At 43.8% G+C, this 14,542-nt stretch overlaps 1 protein-coding gene across 1 annotated transcript in view; it reads right to left on the reverse strand.

The window, feature by feature from the left end:
• Positions 1 to 14,299, reverse strand: part of TMEM229B (transmembrane protein 229B) — a 23,914-nt gene extending 9,615 nt beyond the window's left edge. Inside the window, exon 1 of the mRNA XM_009320967.1 lies at positions 14,130 to 14,299. The gene's annotated coding sequence lies outside the window, so the exon portion shown is untranslated. The remainder of the gene's footprint in view (positions 1 to 14,129) is intronic.
• Positions 14,300 to 14,542: the final 243 nt, after the last annotated feature.

Below are 14,542 nucleotides of genomic sequence, written 5' to 3' on the forward strand. Positions count from 1 at the left end.
TGGCATGTCCAGGGGGGCACAACCTGCCCTGAGAATCTGTATCAGCCGTCCTCCAGTTTTGGGTGCTCAATTGCTGCATTCACCATTATCTTAACCTGGACCTTAAGTCCAGCTTGACTTCATTCTCTGCAGTGAGAGCAGAACTGAGTTCCTAGAATCCATTTTTAAAAAGCTGCCGCAAGTTTGCAGCCCATGACTGCAGGCCTAGGTCTGAGCACTCATAGTTCCCTGATGGGCAACTGCCTGACTTGTAAGCTCCTGTGGGCTGGGCCGCTTCATTTCAAACCGTGCATTCGAGTACAGTGGCAATCAAAATTCATAGCTGTTTTTGAAAGCTTGAGCTCAACATGTTGTATTAGCTGACTGAAGCAAATCTGACATTCAAAGAACATAATGCACATCATGGCTTACCAGGAAAAAGCAACCCAAAAGAGAGCAATGAATGGAGAGAGAGAATTTATCCTGAGAACATGCTGAGAGTTTACAAGAGTTTGCCATCACCAATATCCTTTCCACTGTCACTAGAGAGCCAAAGGATATAAAGAAGAGACAACATTAAGGTCAAGACATTCTGTGTCACCCATCTTACATGGTTTCTTAAAGCTGTTTGGAAATTCAGACAGTTCTTTTTTGAAAAGGGGTTTGGTTTTTTTCTTCTTAGCAAATGCCCCCATCTTCTTTCCAAAGCAAAATGAAAAGCAAATACACCAGTCCACTCCAACACTAAAATAATAAATTGATTTGGACAACTCACGGAAGTCAGTATCGGTAATAGTAACAAATAAACATGCTTAGCCCAGCTCTTCTGAACAATCTGCAGTAACAAGCCAGAATCAGCATGCAATGGAGGAAAGCCAGGTTTGGCAAAAAAATGACAAAAAATCCAAACACATTTCACATTGAAAATGAAGTTTGGCAGAGAAAAATATTATGATCAAGGCAGTGAAGTAAGAGTATCTAAAATCCTAGGCTGCTAGTACCCTGACACAATCCAAGTCACTTAAATCTGTGAAGAACAGCCGTGTGCATAAAAGGACAGAAAAAAATAGAACTGTTGACAGATCCAAGGCAGTCTCTCCTAGTTTGCTGCAGGTAAAGCTCAAAGCAGCATTTCAGAAAGTTTGCTGCTTCTTTTACTGGAAATTCATGCTGCATATACACAACTGTAAAGAACTATTTCCCTCTTCTTGTATTACTCTTCACGAGTGCACAAGCCTTCATAAACTCCCAGCATTCAACTGACAGTAGATAGCTGGATAGTGTAAACACCCGCAGCTAGCAACTAGTCACTCTTCATCTAGGAGGAACGGAACTGCTGCAGACCATAAAGAAACCTAGCATCTTGGTCTAAGCTGAGTTAGGTTTAAACCTTGCAAGCAGAAGGCACTGCATAAAGACAGATGAAACAGGAGGGAGCACACTTTTAAGCACCTTCAGAAACACAGCCTGAGACAGTCGTAAGAAGTTTTCTTCTCTCTTTCCCCTTTTGGAAGTCTCTTGAAGGCAATTCTACAGATTTTTCCTCCTCAATATATATTTTCCTTCCTAACATTAAACTACTGCTAAGATGTGAAAGAACCAGGTCTTCCAAGCGCTATCAGCTATTCGCCAGGCTGTTATTCCTCAAGTTTCCTCCTAACATCCCTGGAGGAGAAAACTTGAGCAGCCTCAGATTGCTAAATTATTCTTTTTCACCAAAGGAATCCTTGTGGAGCCTCCAAGAAGATGGTGGCTACCTCATCTTCTTAATTTCAAGTTCACACAGGTCCTCAGAGGTAGAAACATCCTGGAAAGGAAGGGTAGAAGAGGATAAATCTCAGAATTCTACCGAGCACCTCACCATGTCTGACAAGATCCTCAAGTAGGCAACCATGCCTACAGCTGGGAAAGGCAGCTCCTCGGAGCAGTCTCCCAGTTTCTCCCACTAGTGCCCACTAATTAGCATACCATGGGGATTAATCATGCCATCGCTGGCTTGCAAAGTATGTAATCAGCAGTGGAAATATATTGCATGGGCAAATAAATTAGTGGTGAGTTTTGTACTCCATTGTTCAGGTTTATTTCAATTCAGAAAGAACAACAAGCGGCCTGCAAGCGCACCACTCGGGTAAATCTGTCTTCGTAGACCAGTCAAACTTCTCTGTCCTGAATAACAAGTCAACAAAAACTTAGGTTTTAGGGCCTAGTTCCTACACAGCAGACATACCCCTCCACTGTGTTGGGTACTTCATTGCTATTTACATGTTTGCAAAAGGCAGCTTACATTTTTAGTCCTGTTATTTCCTCAAGGTATCAGGAAGCTTAGCATTCGGGTTAAAACTACAAACACACCATCTTCATGTTTTATGCATGCCTGCCATTTTTCTCTTTTGTAAACTTGAAGCATCAGATTCACCATAAACTAACGTTTAGCAGTTTATGACTCTCCTCGCGTCACTCATTCATCTGATTATGTGCTGTGTGTCCCAAGAAGGCAGCACCAGAGCTTTCCCACAGGGGAATGTGACTGAAACTCTCAGCCTTCTGAAAGGTGGTAAGCTGAACACTCACGAGCTCTTTTAAATAAAGCAGTAACTCAGTATTTGTGCCCCATGCAGAACTGGTATTTGCCAGGCTATTTCTGCTTGCCATTCAAGGAAGCCTCTTATCTCTTCAGACATCAGTTTCTTAACTCAGCATTGGTCCATAAGCTTTTACTGCTGCGTCCTACAGCTCCCTCCTTTTCCAGTCAGTCAGCTTATGAAGGTACAGTGCCAGGGGTATTTCCCAGCACTGTTCTTCCAGCTGAAACATGTGCTCCCAGCTGCAGCTTCATGCACTCCAGCTCATGAGCCAGGGAGCTGGGTCGTAAGGATGCCCCACATCTCCTCTGACTACAGCTGATGTCACCTTGGTTCTTTTCCAATTCTTCCTGAGCTTCTTACTGCCTCTCTCCCAAATCACAGAACTAGACTGTTCTCTCACGCTCTATTTTGGACTGGACCACAGATATCTGCTTTAAAGAAGGCAAATCAACCCACTATGTCTACATAATTTTTAATTCTATCTACAGATGTATAGACATATAAAGATACATAGACACATTTATATGTTGTCCTTATTGATTTGCTTATTTGCCCTCTCTTCCCCTCTATACTTGAAGGGGATGGATTTTTTTTTTTTCCTATAATTGCTTTGAACTGTGTTCATTTTGATGCTGAGGTGACCTTTTACAAACACTACAATTGGGTTCAGGATTCCTACCTGCGGCATGCCAATCATTTATCACGGCTCCACAGGGCATGCTCAGTTCCAGCCTTTACACAGCCCCTCTGAAAGTAGATCCATTTAATATTATGTTTATACCCTTCTTCCACATTTCCCTTTGTGACTGCAGTGTGTCCAAATGACCATGCTCTATTGAACAGTCTCTCCAATAAAATCAACAAACAGATTAATTGCTCCAATACAGGAAAGCATTTTCAAAACTTGCCTATATTTATTAGTCAATGTAAGTGTAAGACTTTAGGTTCCTTAAGACAGAAAAGTCTGTGTATATGTGCACAGGAATGCTTCAGATGCTTCTGAATGCCTGGAGTCCAGGAATTCATCTTTCATAGCACAGGGTAGCCCAGATCATGAAATAAAGCAATACCACAGCTTCAGACTGATTTGCAGATCTAGCAGTTTATGGCTGTGGTACATGCTGAGACCCTACTCACATTCATCCCTTTTCCCAGATCCAATCTACACATTTAGCCTTCTGAAAAATTGTAAACCATCTCTTGTGAATAGCAGCTAACATGCATCTGCTTCAGGATTCATGGAATTTAACTGCATCATGTTAACACCACCTACTTGATAAACACCTGAAAAAGGAATTAAGGATTTTCTTTTCTAAGGTGGAAGCTTAAGAACTGCTAACTCTAATCCTAAACTCAGCAAGGAGGTAAAAATACTACCCACCTCTTCACTCCTATCAGCTGTCAATCCATGCAGAAGACGTTTTCCACTCTCAGCTGCACAAAGATGGCACGGTCGCAAAAGGTCAAAGCACAATGATAAAAGGAGACTTGAATTTGCATCCACACACACAGCTGCCGCAGTAGAAGGCAAAGCAATTGTCTTGCTTGGTTCTTAAAATTACTACCATAGCTGTGTTGGCTTCTCTAGGACCCAGTGAGCCAAAACACAGAAAGAGAGGAAAAGTTGGTAAGGATTAATCTGGGGAAAGCCTTGCAAGAACCTTGCCTTGAGAACAGAAGGTGGATCTAAAAGAAGAAGGATGGAAAGACCCTGGAGTATTTGTAGACTAGAGGGAAACAAGGAAGAATGCATAAGTAAAATTGTAAGTGTATTAGTAGCTGAAGCTAGTAGGTGGCAGATGTCAGGGAATTAAACTCATCACTGTTTCCTAATCATTAACTTCACCTAAGCAGATAATAATGAAGATCCATAGATTTCCACAGCTACTACAGTGACAAGATAAAATTTGGATACATGTTCCATCCTCCTTCTGGCTACCAACCCCAGGTTAACAGAATCCTTCAAACCAGCCTGGCTGGGAACCTTAATGGGGCTGGAAAATGGCCCAGAAAAGTGAGGCTATTTTCCTCTCATTGTTGAGCTGCTGAGCAATCGCTGAGAAGAGGCAGCACTCAGGTATGGACAAGACATCTAAGTCAGAAGACATGGGGAAGGCACATAAAAGGTCTCTCAGTGGCCAAACAGGGCAACAGACAAAAGACTTATGAAAGTTACATCGGAGCAGTTTAGCCACGTCATCTTCCTGCACCAGTGCTTGTAGAATCAGTGCAGCTGGAACAAAGAATCGGAGTTTTGCTCAGTGACAAAGTTAACCTGGCAGTACAGATCCATGCTTGGCTTAGAAGAGGCGTGCTCTTTGCGAGTCTTGCTTGGAAGCTGAGTTGCTGGAATACAGAAGAATGGGGAGAGGAAGAGGAAGATGGTGCGATGTAGACCAAAAGGCTACTCTGGGATGAAAAATAATCTTGAGAGCACTGGGACAGAAGTTAAGATTGCAACTCTTGGCTGCATATGCTGTCAGACAGCTAACAAAACCCCAACAATAAAAGGTGCCAAGATAAGTCAAGACTTCTCTTGATATAAGACACAATTTTAGTTTTACTAAAAGTAAATTCTACTCTGCTCTGCAGGCAGAAGTTCACTGTGCTTCTCTAGTTCAGCACTCCCTTCTGTCCAAAGCCAAGCAGCTGCTGCATGCAGAAAGAAGAGAAAATGACTGAATATAGCCAGACTATCTGCACTGACCTGTTTTGCCCTTACAAAAAAGGGAAGACAACTATTTTAAAACCTGTCTCCACTAACGTGGCACTGCAGTGGAGCATGGCTATCATTTGACTAGCACCCCAATGGAATGAATGATCAGCAGCAGGAACAGGGTCTTGCGTATCATCTCCAGCAGTCTAAGCCCTGGGCTAGCAGCACACATCACTCGTTGAAGGGTCCAAATGCATCTGTCTGTCCCAAATGGTAACACCATAGATGAAATTGAACATCCTACCTTTCTAAAGTAGAAGTTTAAGACAACTGAATTCCTTGCATGTTCAGTTGTGTCAGAATACTTCACAGTAAGACATATATTCCCTTAATATTACTACCAGAAGGAGTGGCCAAGTGTCAGTAAATCAAGGTACCATAGGCCTGTACAAACACACATGGAAAGACGGCCTGTGCCTCAAAGAACGTGTCATACCATGTCATCTTTCTTATTCACTGCTGCTGCAGAAGTAAGATCTAGAAACCAGAATCCTATTTATTCTATTTTTCAGGCTTCAAAAAGAAAATGTTCCAAAACGCATATAGCTCTTGTTTTTTCTCATACATATTTGTTTAATTCCCAGTGATTGACAAAACTTCCTCATAATCCAAACACAGCCACTAATTGGCCCAGATCCTTTACCATCTCAGAAGAGAGACCAGACACTAGTTGAGTCTCGATTCTTTTACTTGCCTCTGGAAGCTGCTCTTTCCAGAACAGATAGCTCATGTTGATGCACAACACAGAAAGTTCATGTTCTCACTGTCAGACCTTCTCTTTCATTTACAAAAGCACAGATGTCCCTCTGGACAATCCAGACAGTACCGTTCATCAACTCTGAATTCCCCTTACAAAAGTGTTTGTGATGGTCATACAAGGGCCTCAGGAACCTGTGAGGACACAAGTGCAAAGAAGGAGGAGTTGGTGGCCCAGTGGCTCTGTCCAGCTGGGGTTGTGATGTGCACAGTCTTTCCCCACTGCTGGGCTCCACAAGCAAAATGCTCATGCCAGGAAGAATTAGCTACTGCAGACCCAGACTATGTTTTTAGTAATTTTGATCTTACTACTTCGGTCAGATCAGAGACAGAAACCTGATACTCAACTTCAAACAGCTTCAAGCCCAAAGATGGCCTGAGTATCTGAAATGTACTGACCCCCTCCACCCCTCCACAGTATCAGTTGACCCAGCAAAATGTATTACCTTTCCTTAGAAAACCGTATTGATCTTTGAAGAGAAGGGAATACTGAGCTGAATATACTTCACCTGGTTCCCAGAAGAGGCTTATTTTTGAAGTCTCATGGCAGCCTAGCGGCCAAATCCTATGAAACGCAGGACACTCAGCTGAAACGCTGCAAGAGATGCTATCTACCAGGCTACGTGCTACAGAGCCATTTACACCAGACGGGAATGTGTAAGAGGAAACAGTAAAACCACAACTTCCCATCCATGAAGTTCACTTCTTTCTCAACACCTCCCATAATTTGTTTCTCCTTCTGTCAAGTATCAAGCCTCCACTAATTTCTATCAACTTGTCAGAGGAAGCTTATTGCATTCTGCACCTGGTCAGAAGGACTCAGTTTCCCCATGGGGCCTGGCAAGCACAACCAGAAAAGAAGACAACCACGGCTGTGCCATCCTCTGCAGCATGGAGGCAAACCTGCCACCCTGGAATCTCATGCAGCAGCAGAGGCCCCTTAATGGAAGGGCAATTCAACAGGCTTCTTTCCATTGAACTGTAACCTTAGGCTTTACCCAGCTACCATGTAATTTTCCTTTTGTATTTAGACAGAATGGCCTTGGCCAGGGGTGACAAGAGTGTCCTGCCCTGTTAACGGTTGGCCACAGAGCTCCCAAACAGGGCAGGGCTTTCCCAGGGTCACACTATTTTCTGCCAGGGACTTTCCGCCCAGCTCTTCATTTGTGGTGCCCTTAACTCCCAACTTACGTTTTCAGCTTTTATTTTGCCATCTCCTGAAGATAAAAGTTTAAAGATATACTCTAAACAACTGCTTGTTATTTTAGGAGGTACAGTTGTTAGTTAAGCAGTGAGGAGCTGATCCCTCCCTTGTGCAGGCACTGAGCTTTCACTGACTGAAACACACCTCTGACAGCAACTTGTTCTTTGAGATTCAGCCTCCAGTAATCTGCCTTACACTATTACTGCAACATGATACCATTCTAACAAATTAATTATTTGCACAACACAGTTTTACTAGCTTTTGAATTTCATATAAACGTTACACACACACACACAGGCGCCCAAATTAATTCATGAATTTCAGGCACTTAACAAAGGTATCTTCATTACAAGCTTTGTCTCCGCAGGCTCCCATTTGTAGTTACTAGAGCCTGTGAAGGTATCTAGAGATGGACACATCCTGGAGACAAAACTGTGTTTTGTCTGATGCTACCATTCCTGCATCTTTCCAGTACCTACTTAGAGGTGCTTAAAGCATGTGCAACACTGATTTATCCACCTCAGTGAAATACCTGAGGTTACACAGGATAATTTCAGGTCTTATCAAACAAGACTTTATCTTGTTTTCCTTCTGGGCAACAATAGGTACCTCATGCCTCTGGGCAAAGAGACAGCTGAACAAAGATGCCAGTTCTCATCTGTGTGTTGGGAACTGTCTTGTGATAAGACTAGAAAAGAATTCCTCAGTTTTAAGTAAAACGGCTTCATACTGCTCACACTGGCCACAAAAAAAAAAAAGCCCTCTCCAAAAACCCCAAGCCCTAAACTCTTTTTAAACCATCTTTAAAATCTGCTCAAACAGAGCATCAGGTGACCCACAGCAAATGGAACCAGAGAGGCAACATATGTTATCTTGTCCCTGCTTATGTAAAACCCATAAGAGCTGTTGTTTTTGTGCCTGAATCATGCATCTACTATTGACAGTCCTGGAGGCACACATTCTGGTCAGCTTGTCCATTCCTTTCTAGAGGTACACAAACCTGCAGCATGTAAGGACTTCTATGACAATCACTAGGTATTAAGCAATACACTGTTGGTAGGATGAGTAAGAATTTATTTTTTTATCTCCCACCATGAGTAAAACAACCTAAATATGCTTCTATTATATAACTGGTCTTGATACATGCAACAACAAACCTGTCACATTACACATATGCTGAACAGCATTATTTCCCCTACTTCGCACAACAGTTCATAGCAATGCCAAGGTGTTCAAAATAGATACCTTGACATTTTTCAAGTGTGCTCTTTGTGCATAGGCTTGTAATAACTTATAACCTATATGTGCACTGCAGCTAACCAACTTGCTTCGCTGTATCTTCATTGTCTCTCAGTTTCCACAGCTCTAAAGATATGCAAAGTTAACTTAAAAGCTACATGTGCAAAGTTAACTTTTAAATGAATGTGCTTCAGCCAAGGCAGTCATGCATGTGTGGAGCACAGGTAAAAGTTGTTCTAGCAGTGCACATCTGTTCCTGAAAACTGGTGGGTGACTTTTGCTATCTCATGCTGATAATAGTTTTCTTGGGTATTTCTTATGCCTAAGTCACTCTTCAAAGTCACCTGCACTTAGATATTTTCAGAGCACAGTACAACATAGGAAGTTTTGCACTGCATCCACAACATTGACAGATCTTCCTTCCTTCTCCAACTGGGTCTACAATGATTCATATATAAGCGTAGGGAGCATCTTCTGATGCCTGGAAGTGGCCTCCATTCAGCAGCCTTCCCCCACCATCTTCACTGGTTGAGCTACAGTGTGTAAAGAATTCCAAGAGTCTGGCTAAGGGCAGACTCAGGAATTGGACTGGACGTCAGAGGATGCTACCAAAAAGTGGAGCTCTTTTGCAGAGCTGCATGAAGGCTCAGCATTCAAAAAGCAGGGGATGCTAGAGATCCACCCCAATACCTCTCATCCTGGGAGTACTAAAACTAAAATGTCATCTAGAATACAGTATCTCTCTCAGAGAAATTCTAAAAGGCATTGAGATTTCTACAACAAAGGTGAAAAAAAGGAGAGAATCAAGTAGCAGCCAGGACTCAGATGGAGAAACAAAAGGACCTTCCTAAGACAGTGCCAAGGTGAATACCTGGATGGGGTTGTTGAGCAGCTGTGCTGCCTCACAAAGCAATATGCAAACTGATGCAAGTCTTGTAGTGAGCTATGCTGGCCCTAAGAGTGGGCACAAGCGGCCAAATAGTGTAGCACACTAACACAGGACTGACGAAACCTCTGCTGTATTACCAGGTTTGCCATGATCTGCGACATGACCTTGGATGAGTCACTCCACCTCTCTGTGCCTCTGGCTGCCATCTGGCTAATTAGACTAAACTATTTGGTGGGAGGCCTGCATCTAACTATAGATTAGTTTGGCAGGTAGCACAATTGGTTACCAATACTGCCAAAAGCTGTCAAGCAAAACTGGAATACAGAGAGCAACTGCAGCCAGTCACTTGCAGAAGCACCAAATTTACATGGAGTCAAAAAGGCTGCACGACTAGGCGGCTCTCAGCATCAGTCTCATTTGCTCAGTCATCTGTGTCACATGGATTCCCAAGTTTACCAAAGCATTTCTTTCAGGGAGCCTGAAGGTGCATCTCTAAGCCAGATACAAGCATTTGTATTTAACAGCATATTCAATAAGCTTCTCTGTACAGCACTTAAGACTGAGTAATTAAAGGAAATATTACTGCAGTAGAGCTTCTCATTAGCAACCTAATTAGCCTTCTGAAAATAATTAACATTCCTTTCTATAAAGGGAACAGATGACCCATTACATCCATCAGACAAGCAAAACAAATGCCGAAGGTAAGGGAGATTTGTTCAGGGAGACAGCAAGAGAAGCATCCAGCAGCAGTACGAGTAAGAAGGAAGACGATGAGGCACAAATGCCCATGACTTATGAAGACCAGACTATGCAAGTGGGTGTGCAGGACTGGTATGTGCCTAACTGTCTGATGTGCGCATCCAGCATTCACACTGAGCATTTTCCTTCCTCTACCTCTATGACCCACTGATAATCCATCAGCTGAGATGCTGAAAAATTCCGCACTCGAACTTATTTTGAAAGCCCAATTTAAAGGCTCTCAAATTCAACCATTTACAGTCACAAAGAGCTCTCTCCATATGCAAAAATTCCCCAAAGGTCATATGTTTTGCCTATTAAAACACTCCCAAAATGCCCATTAAAATAAACCATGATTTAATGTCACATGCAGCCCATTTCTGTGGCCCACAGAAACAAGTGAGGTGATGGCTACGAACAGCATGAAGTACACCTCTCCAAGCTTCACAGGGTGGTGCTCTGATCAGTTAGCATGCCCTGAAAGAATTAGGCGTACGTATCTTGATCAGTGTATGTTTGAAATCAGTGTGGGTGAGCAGAGAGTCACAGGCATCAGTGTTGTGGGATGTACGGATGAGAGAAAGCAAAGGATACAGGTCAACATATCACTGCCCAGTGCAGCAAGAACTGTGGTATTACGACAGTTTGATGCACTGTTTCAGTGCAGGACAACAGATAAAGGAGAAATAAACCATGATGGAGCTGAGCATCCCAACATCCACATATTCAGGCAACATAGCACAAATAACAAATCATGAACATGCAGTTGCATTTTGAGCCATTTCCACATTTGATGTATATTTACATTTTCCTGGCAGGAAAGCTGACTACTCATAGCCTTCAAGAGTGATTGCAGCAAGGGCGAAGCTCAGCCGTACAGAAGCTTCCACAGCTACATCACTATGGAAACCACAAATCCACCACCTGCTCTGTTTGTCTACTTCTTTCACTGATTTAAAAAAAAAGTAAAGTATTCTTCCAGTTTATCATCTTCTCACTTCTGTCAAGACCACAGGAGGACAAACACATTTTACCTCCTTCAGCACGAACCCTTTCTTCCTTGAGAGCCCTCTTTGCGAAACCTACCCCACCTCTCAACCCAGCTGGGCAATCTTCCCCCCAGGATGCTTCCACCACTTCTTTCAGTGAGGACTCTTCAAACACAGTCTGGGATTTTGTCTTAGCTGCCACAGCTTCCCTCAGCTTCTGGACTAGGACAACTCCAAAGGTGGCTCACTCCAGGGCAAATCCAGCTAGCTGGCATAATGAGAAGCTGAAAACTGTTCTGGACACAAGTTATAGTGTCTTGTTTTGACTTAAGTATCATCCACTTCCTTTCCTCAAAGCTCTTTAAGAACATTTGAAGTGGTCTCAAAATGGGGTAGGGCACATTACAAGACAGCTATAAATGCAAAGGTTAAACTTTTGCTTTAAGAAGCCCATCATTTCTACAGCAGTTGCTAGTTACAGGTACCTTTTCCCACACTAAAAATCTGAATATCTCTCAGCAAAAGCCTAATAGCCAAGAGCAACTCTGGAAGATGCAGAAGGAAAATGGGGAAAAAATGCTCAAAAGTCTGCAATGTGGCATGCATGGTGCAGCCTGGGTATGTGAAATGGCTGAAGGAATCTTCATACTAACCAGCAGGAGGGAAAAAGAAAAAAAAGGGTGAACACCCCTCTGCATCTAAGTATGTGTATTTTATGCTGAGGAACAGCCTCTGAACAAACCTTCAGCAATGCCTTCTCTCACACCGGGCACCTCTTACCTGAGCTCAGAGCAGTTCACGAAAGAATCGGAGGAGAATTTAGTCTCTGCAGCTCTGTAAGTCCTCAGTGCCTCTCAACTTCAGCTGCTGATTGATAACCATTACATAGACAAATGCCCACTAGTAAACGAGTTGAGAAAAACTATGTATTTCACAGATGTTCCCAAGCAGCGATTTAAATACACTTCACTAAAGCGCTCTGCGTGGACAGAAAAATCCTGCCTATGCTCAGGGAACTTTTAGCAGATGATACTTTGGCTGCTCGGCAAGACAGAGCTAGGAACAAACTGACATAGTGTAAGTTCTCTTGCAAAAACCAAAGCAATACTACACAAAAGATGCAGCCCCCCACCTCCCTTTTGCAAAATGGGCCAGAGCAGTCAGTGCTTCCATCTTGGTCCTAATTCATTGCCCTCAACTCACAGCCAATTCCAGGCTGGCATTACCAGACACGTCCCAGTTTCGTTGGTGTTACAAGAGTTCCTACCAACAGCCCACAGGATGATCAAAGGCTACTTCTGTGTCCTCAAGGATGTCACAACAACGCACAAGCCAGTTTCATGGAGGACAAGCGGAGCGGAGTGGTGATCACAGTCTGCAGGGTCATGACCCCGTGGCTTTGGAAGCAGATCTGTCTGCATCTCCAGCAGACAGCATCCTGAACAGCCTGAGTGGATGGAACATACAGGAGGCATTGGAGGAATGAATAATTCATAGTCTTGTTCTGCTGCCAATGGATCTATGTTTTCTTGTGCCCATACAGCACTCAGTTTTTGTTTTAACAGTAATAGGAGACGTCTGCGCTTCCTTTGATGGTTCTTGAGGGCAGGCGATAAGCAGCATTTGCTCTACTCACAGCAATAGTACCATACACCAGAGCGCTTGCCAGACACAGCTTTCTTCAGAAATACTCATGGCTGCATCATTGACAAAATGGCTGGACTCATTTCAAGGCTCGGTCCACCATCAGCAGCCCTCCTGGGAAGCTGCTGACACTTGCTTTGTCATAACCTTGCAGCACTGGTCTGGACTTTACTGCTCAGTAGATGACACTTTTTGACCAACTGAAGCCCTGTATTCATCTACATAAGGGCAGCAAGATCACAGTCGGAGCTCAAGGCAGCAGCTGACCCTGCTTATCCACACTGTTAGCATTGCCACAATTACGTCTACTGCTTTCCTTCAGTGGCTGACTGGGTCTGCTCCCCAGTCTCAGAGAGGGACAGGGGTCTATCAGAGCAAGAGTACCTACAAGAGTGGGACAACGGAATACCCTAGCATAGGACACTAAGAGAGGGTAGAGACCCCTGAGACAGGATAGGCTGAGGGAGGAAGGTGCTACATGAATCTGAATTTTGTATCTGTAGCACCTACATATTCAAAGTGAGTTTCCAGTTAGAGATAAAGTACTGTGCATGACCTACCCATGAAACCTTATCCACAATAGGGAAAACAATACTGTAGCCTGAACCTGCTGCAAGCTTTATCAGAGGACTTGTGCTTAACCTCCTGTTAGGGCACCACACCACATACTGCAGACACACAGAGCACTCTGAAAATGCCGCAGGGTCTGGAGATTGTTGTTCTGGTCCCACAATGTCCAGCCCATCTACCGGGATCAATATAAAGTTTCGCTCTGGGATATAAATCACCCTTCCAATTTGACAGCATTTTACATCCACTCTGTTCAAGTGTAACAGACTGCCATAGATACAGGAGAGTGGCAAGGTGAGCCTAAAAAGATTGGTAGAGTAACACACTGGTGAATCAGGTGCAGAGACTGCACTGCTTGTTAGGGCCAGGAATAGCTTCCTGATCATCCGACTCACACCTGTGCTTTTACCACTGGAGAGACCAACCCTCCACTCTTACCTACTGCTCTGGTTTAGCTCAGATTACTGCTCCACTGTCCTGATTGTTTTAACTGCCTACAGCTATCCAAGTGTGAGGTTTTAAAGAGACAATAACACTGGAATAAGTTTGGCAATATAAATTACAAGCAATCAGAATTATGTGACTCAAAGCAGACAGAAATCAAGGGTGATGTATGCAAATGGCGATCTTACACTTCCAGAAAGCAACTTGCAGTTTGAACCAATGGAAATAACTTCACGTCTTGACCATCCTTTATGCACTCTACATACTTAAATTTCAAAGGTCCCATCTACAATACAGTCAGCTCTGTACTCAGAGGACTGCTCTGGTTTTCTGGTCTACAAGCGCACTCCCGCCGGTTTTACCCTCCAGCCCTTACCTTTTCCGGGGAGGAATCCTGGAGCTCTTCCGCTTTTTGGTCAGCTCCTGGTTCACAGCATCCACAGGTTGACCAGGTTGCCTCCAGCAGGTCCAAGCTGTTTCAGAGGCCAGCCGTTTTCGGACCAGGTGCGTGTGACCAACAGCTAATACACCAACCAGACAGCCTTCCTAAACCAAAGAAGTACAGTTTAATCTTAATGAAGCGCAGTGCAAGAGAGGCTTTAAACACTGAAAGAGCTATGTGTATGGATAGCTTAGCTCCGGTACATTGGGCCCTGGAAGACCTGACTTCTTTAGAGCCCCAGGCAGGTGCCTGTACCTGCCCCTCACCTGGGGCGGCTCCCTGGCAGCTGCCTCTCCTCTGGTTAGGCTGAGCCTCTTCACTGTCCTTCTGGATCCCAGCCACAGCGA

The sequence above is a fragment of the Pygoscelis adeliae genome, unplaced genomic scaffold, assembly GCF_000699105.1.
Source record: "Pygoscelis adeliae isolate BGI_AS28 unplaced genomic scaffold, ASM69910v1 Scaffold3, whole genome shotgun sequence".
Lineage (NCBI taxonomy): Eukaryota > Metazoa > Chordata > Aves > Sphenisciformes > Spheniscidae > Pygoscelis > Pygoscelis adeliae.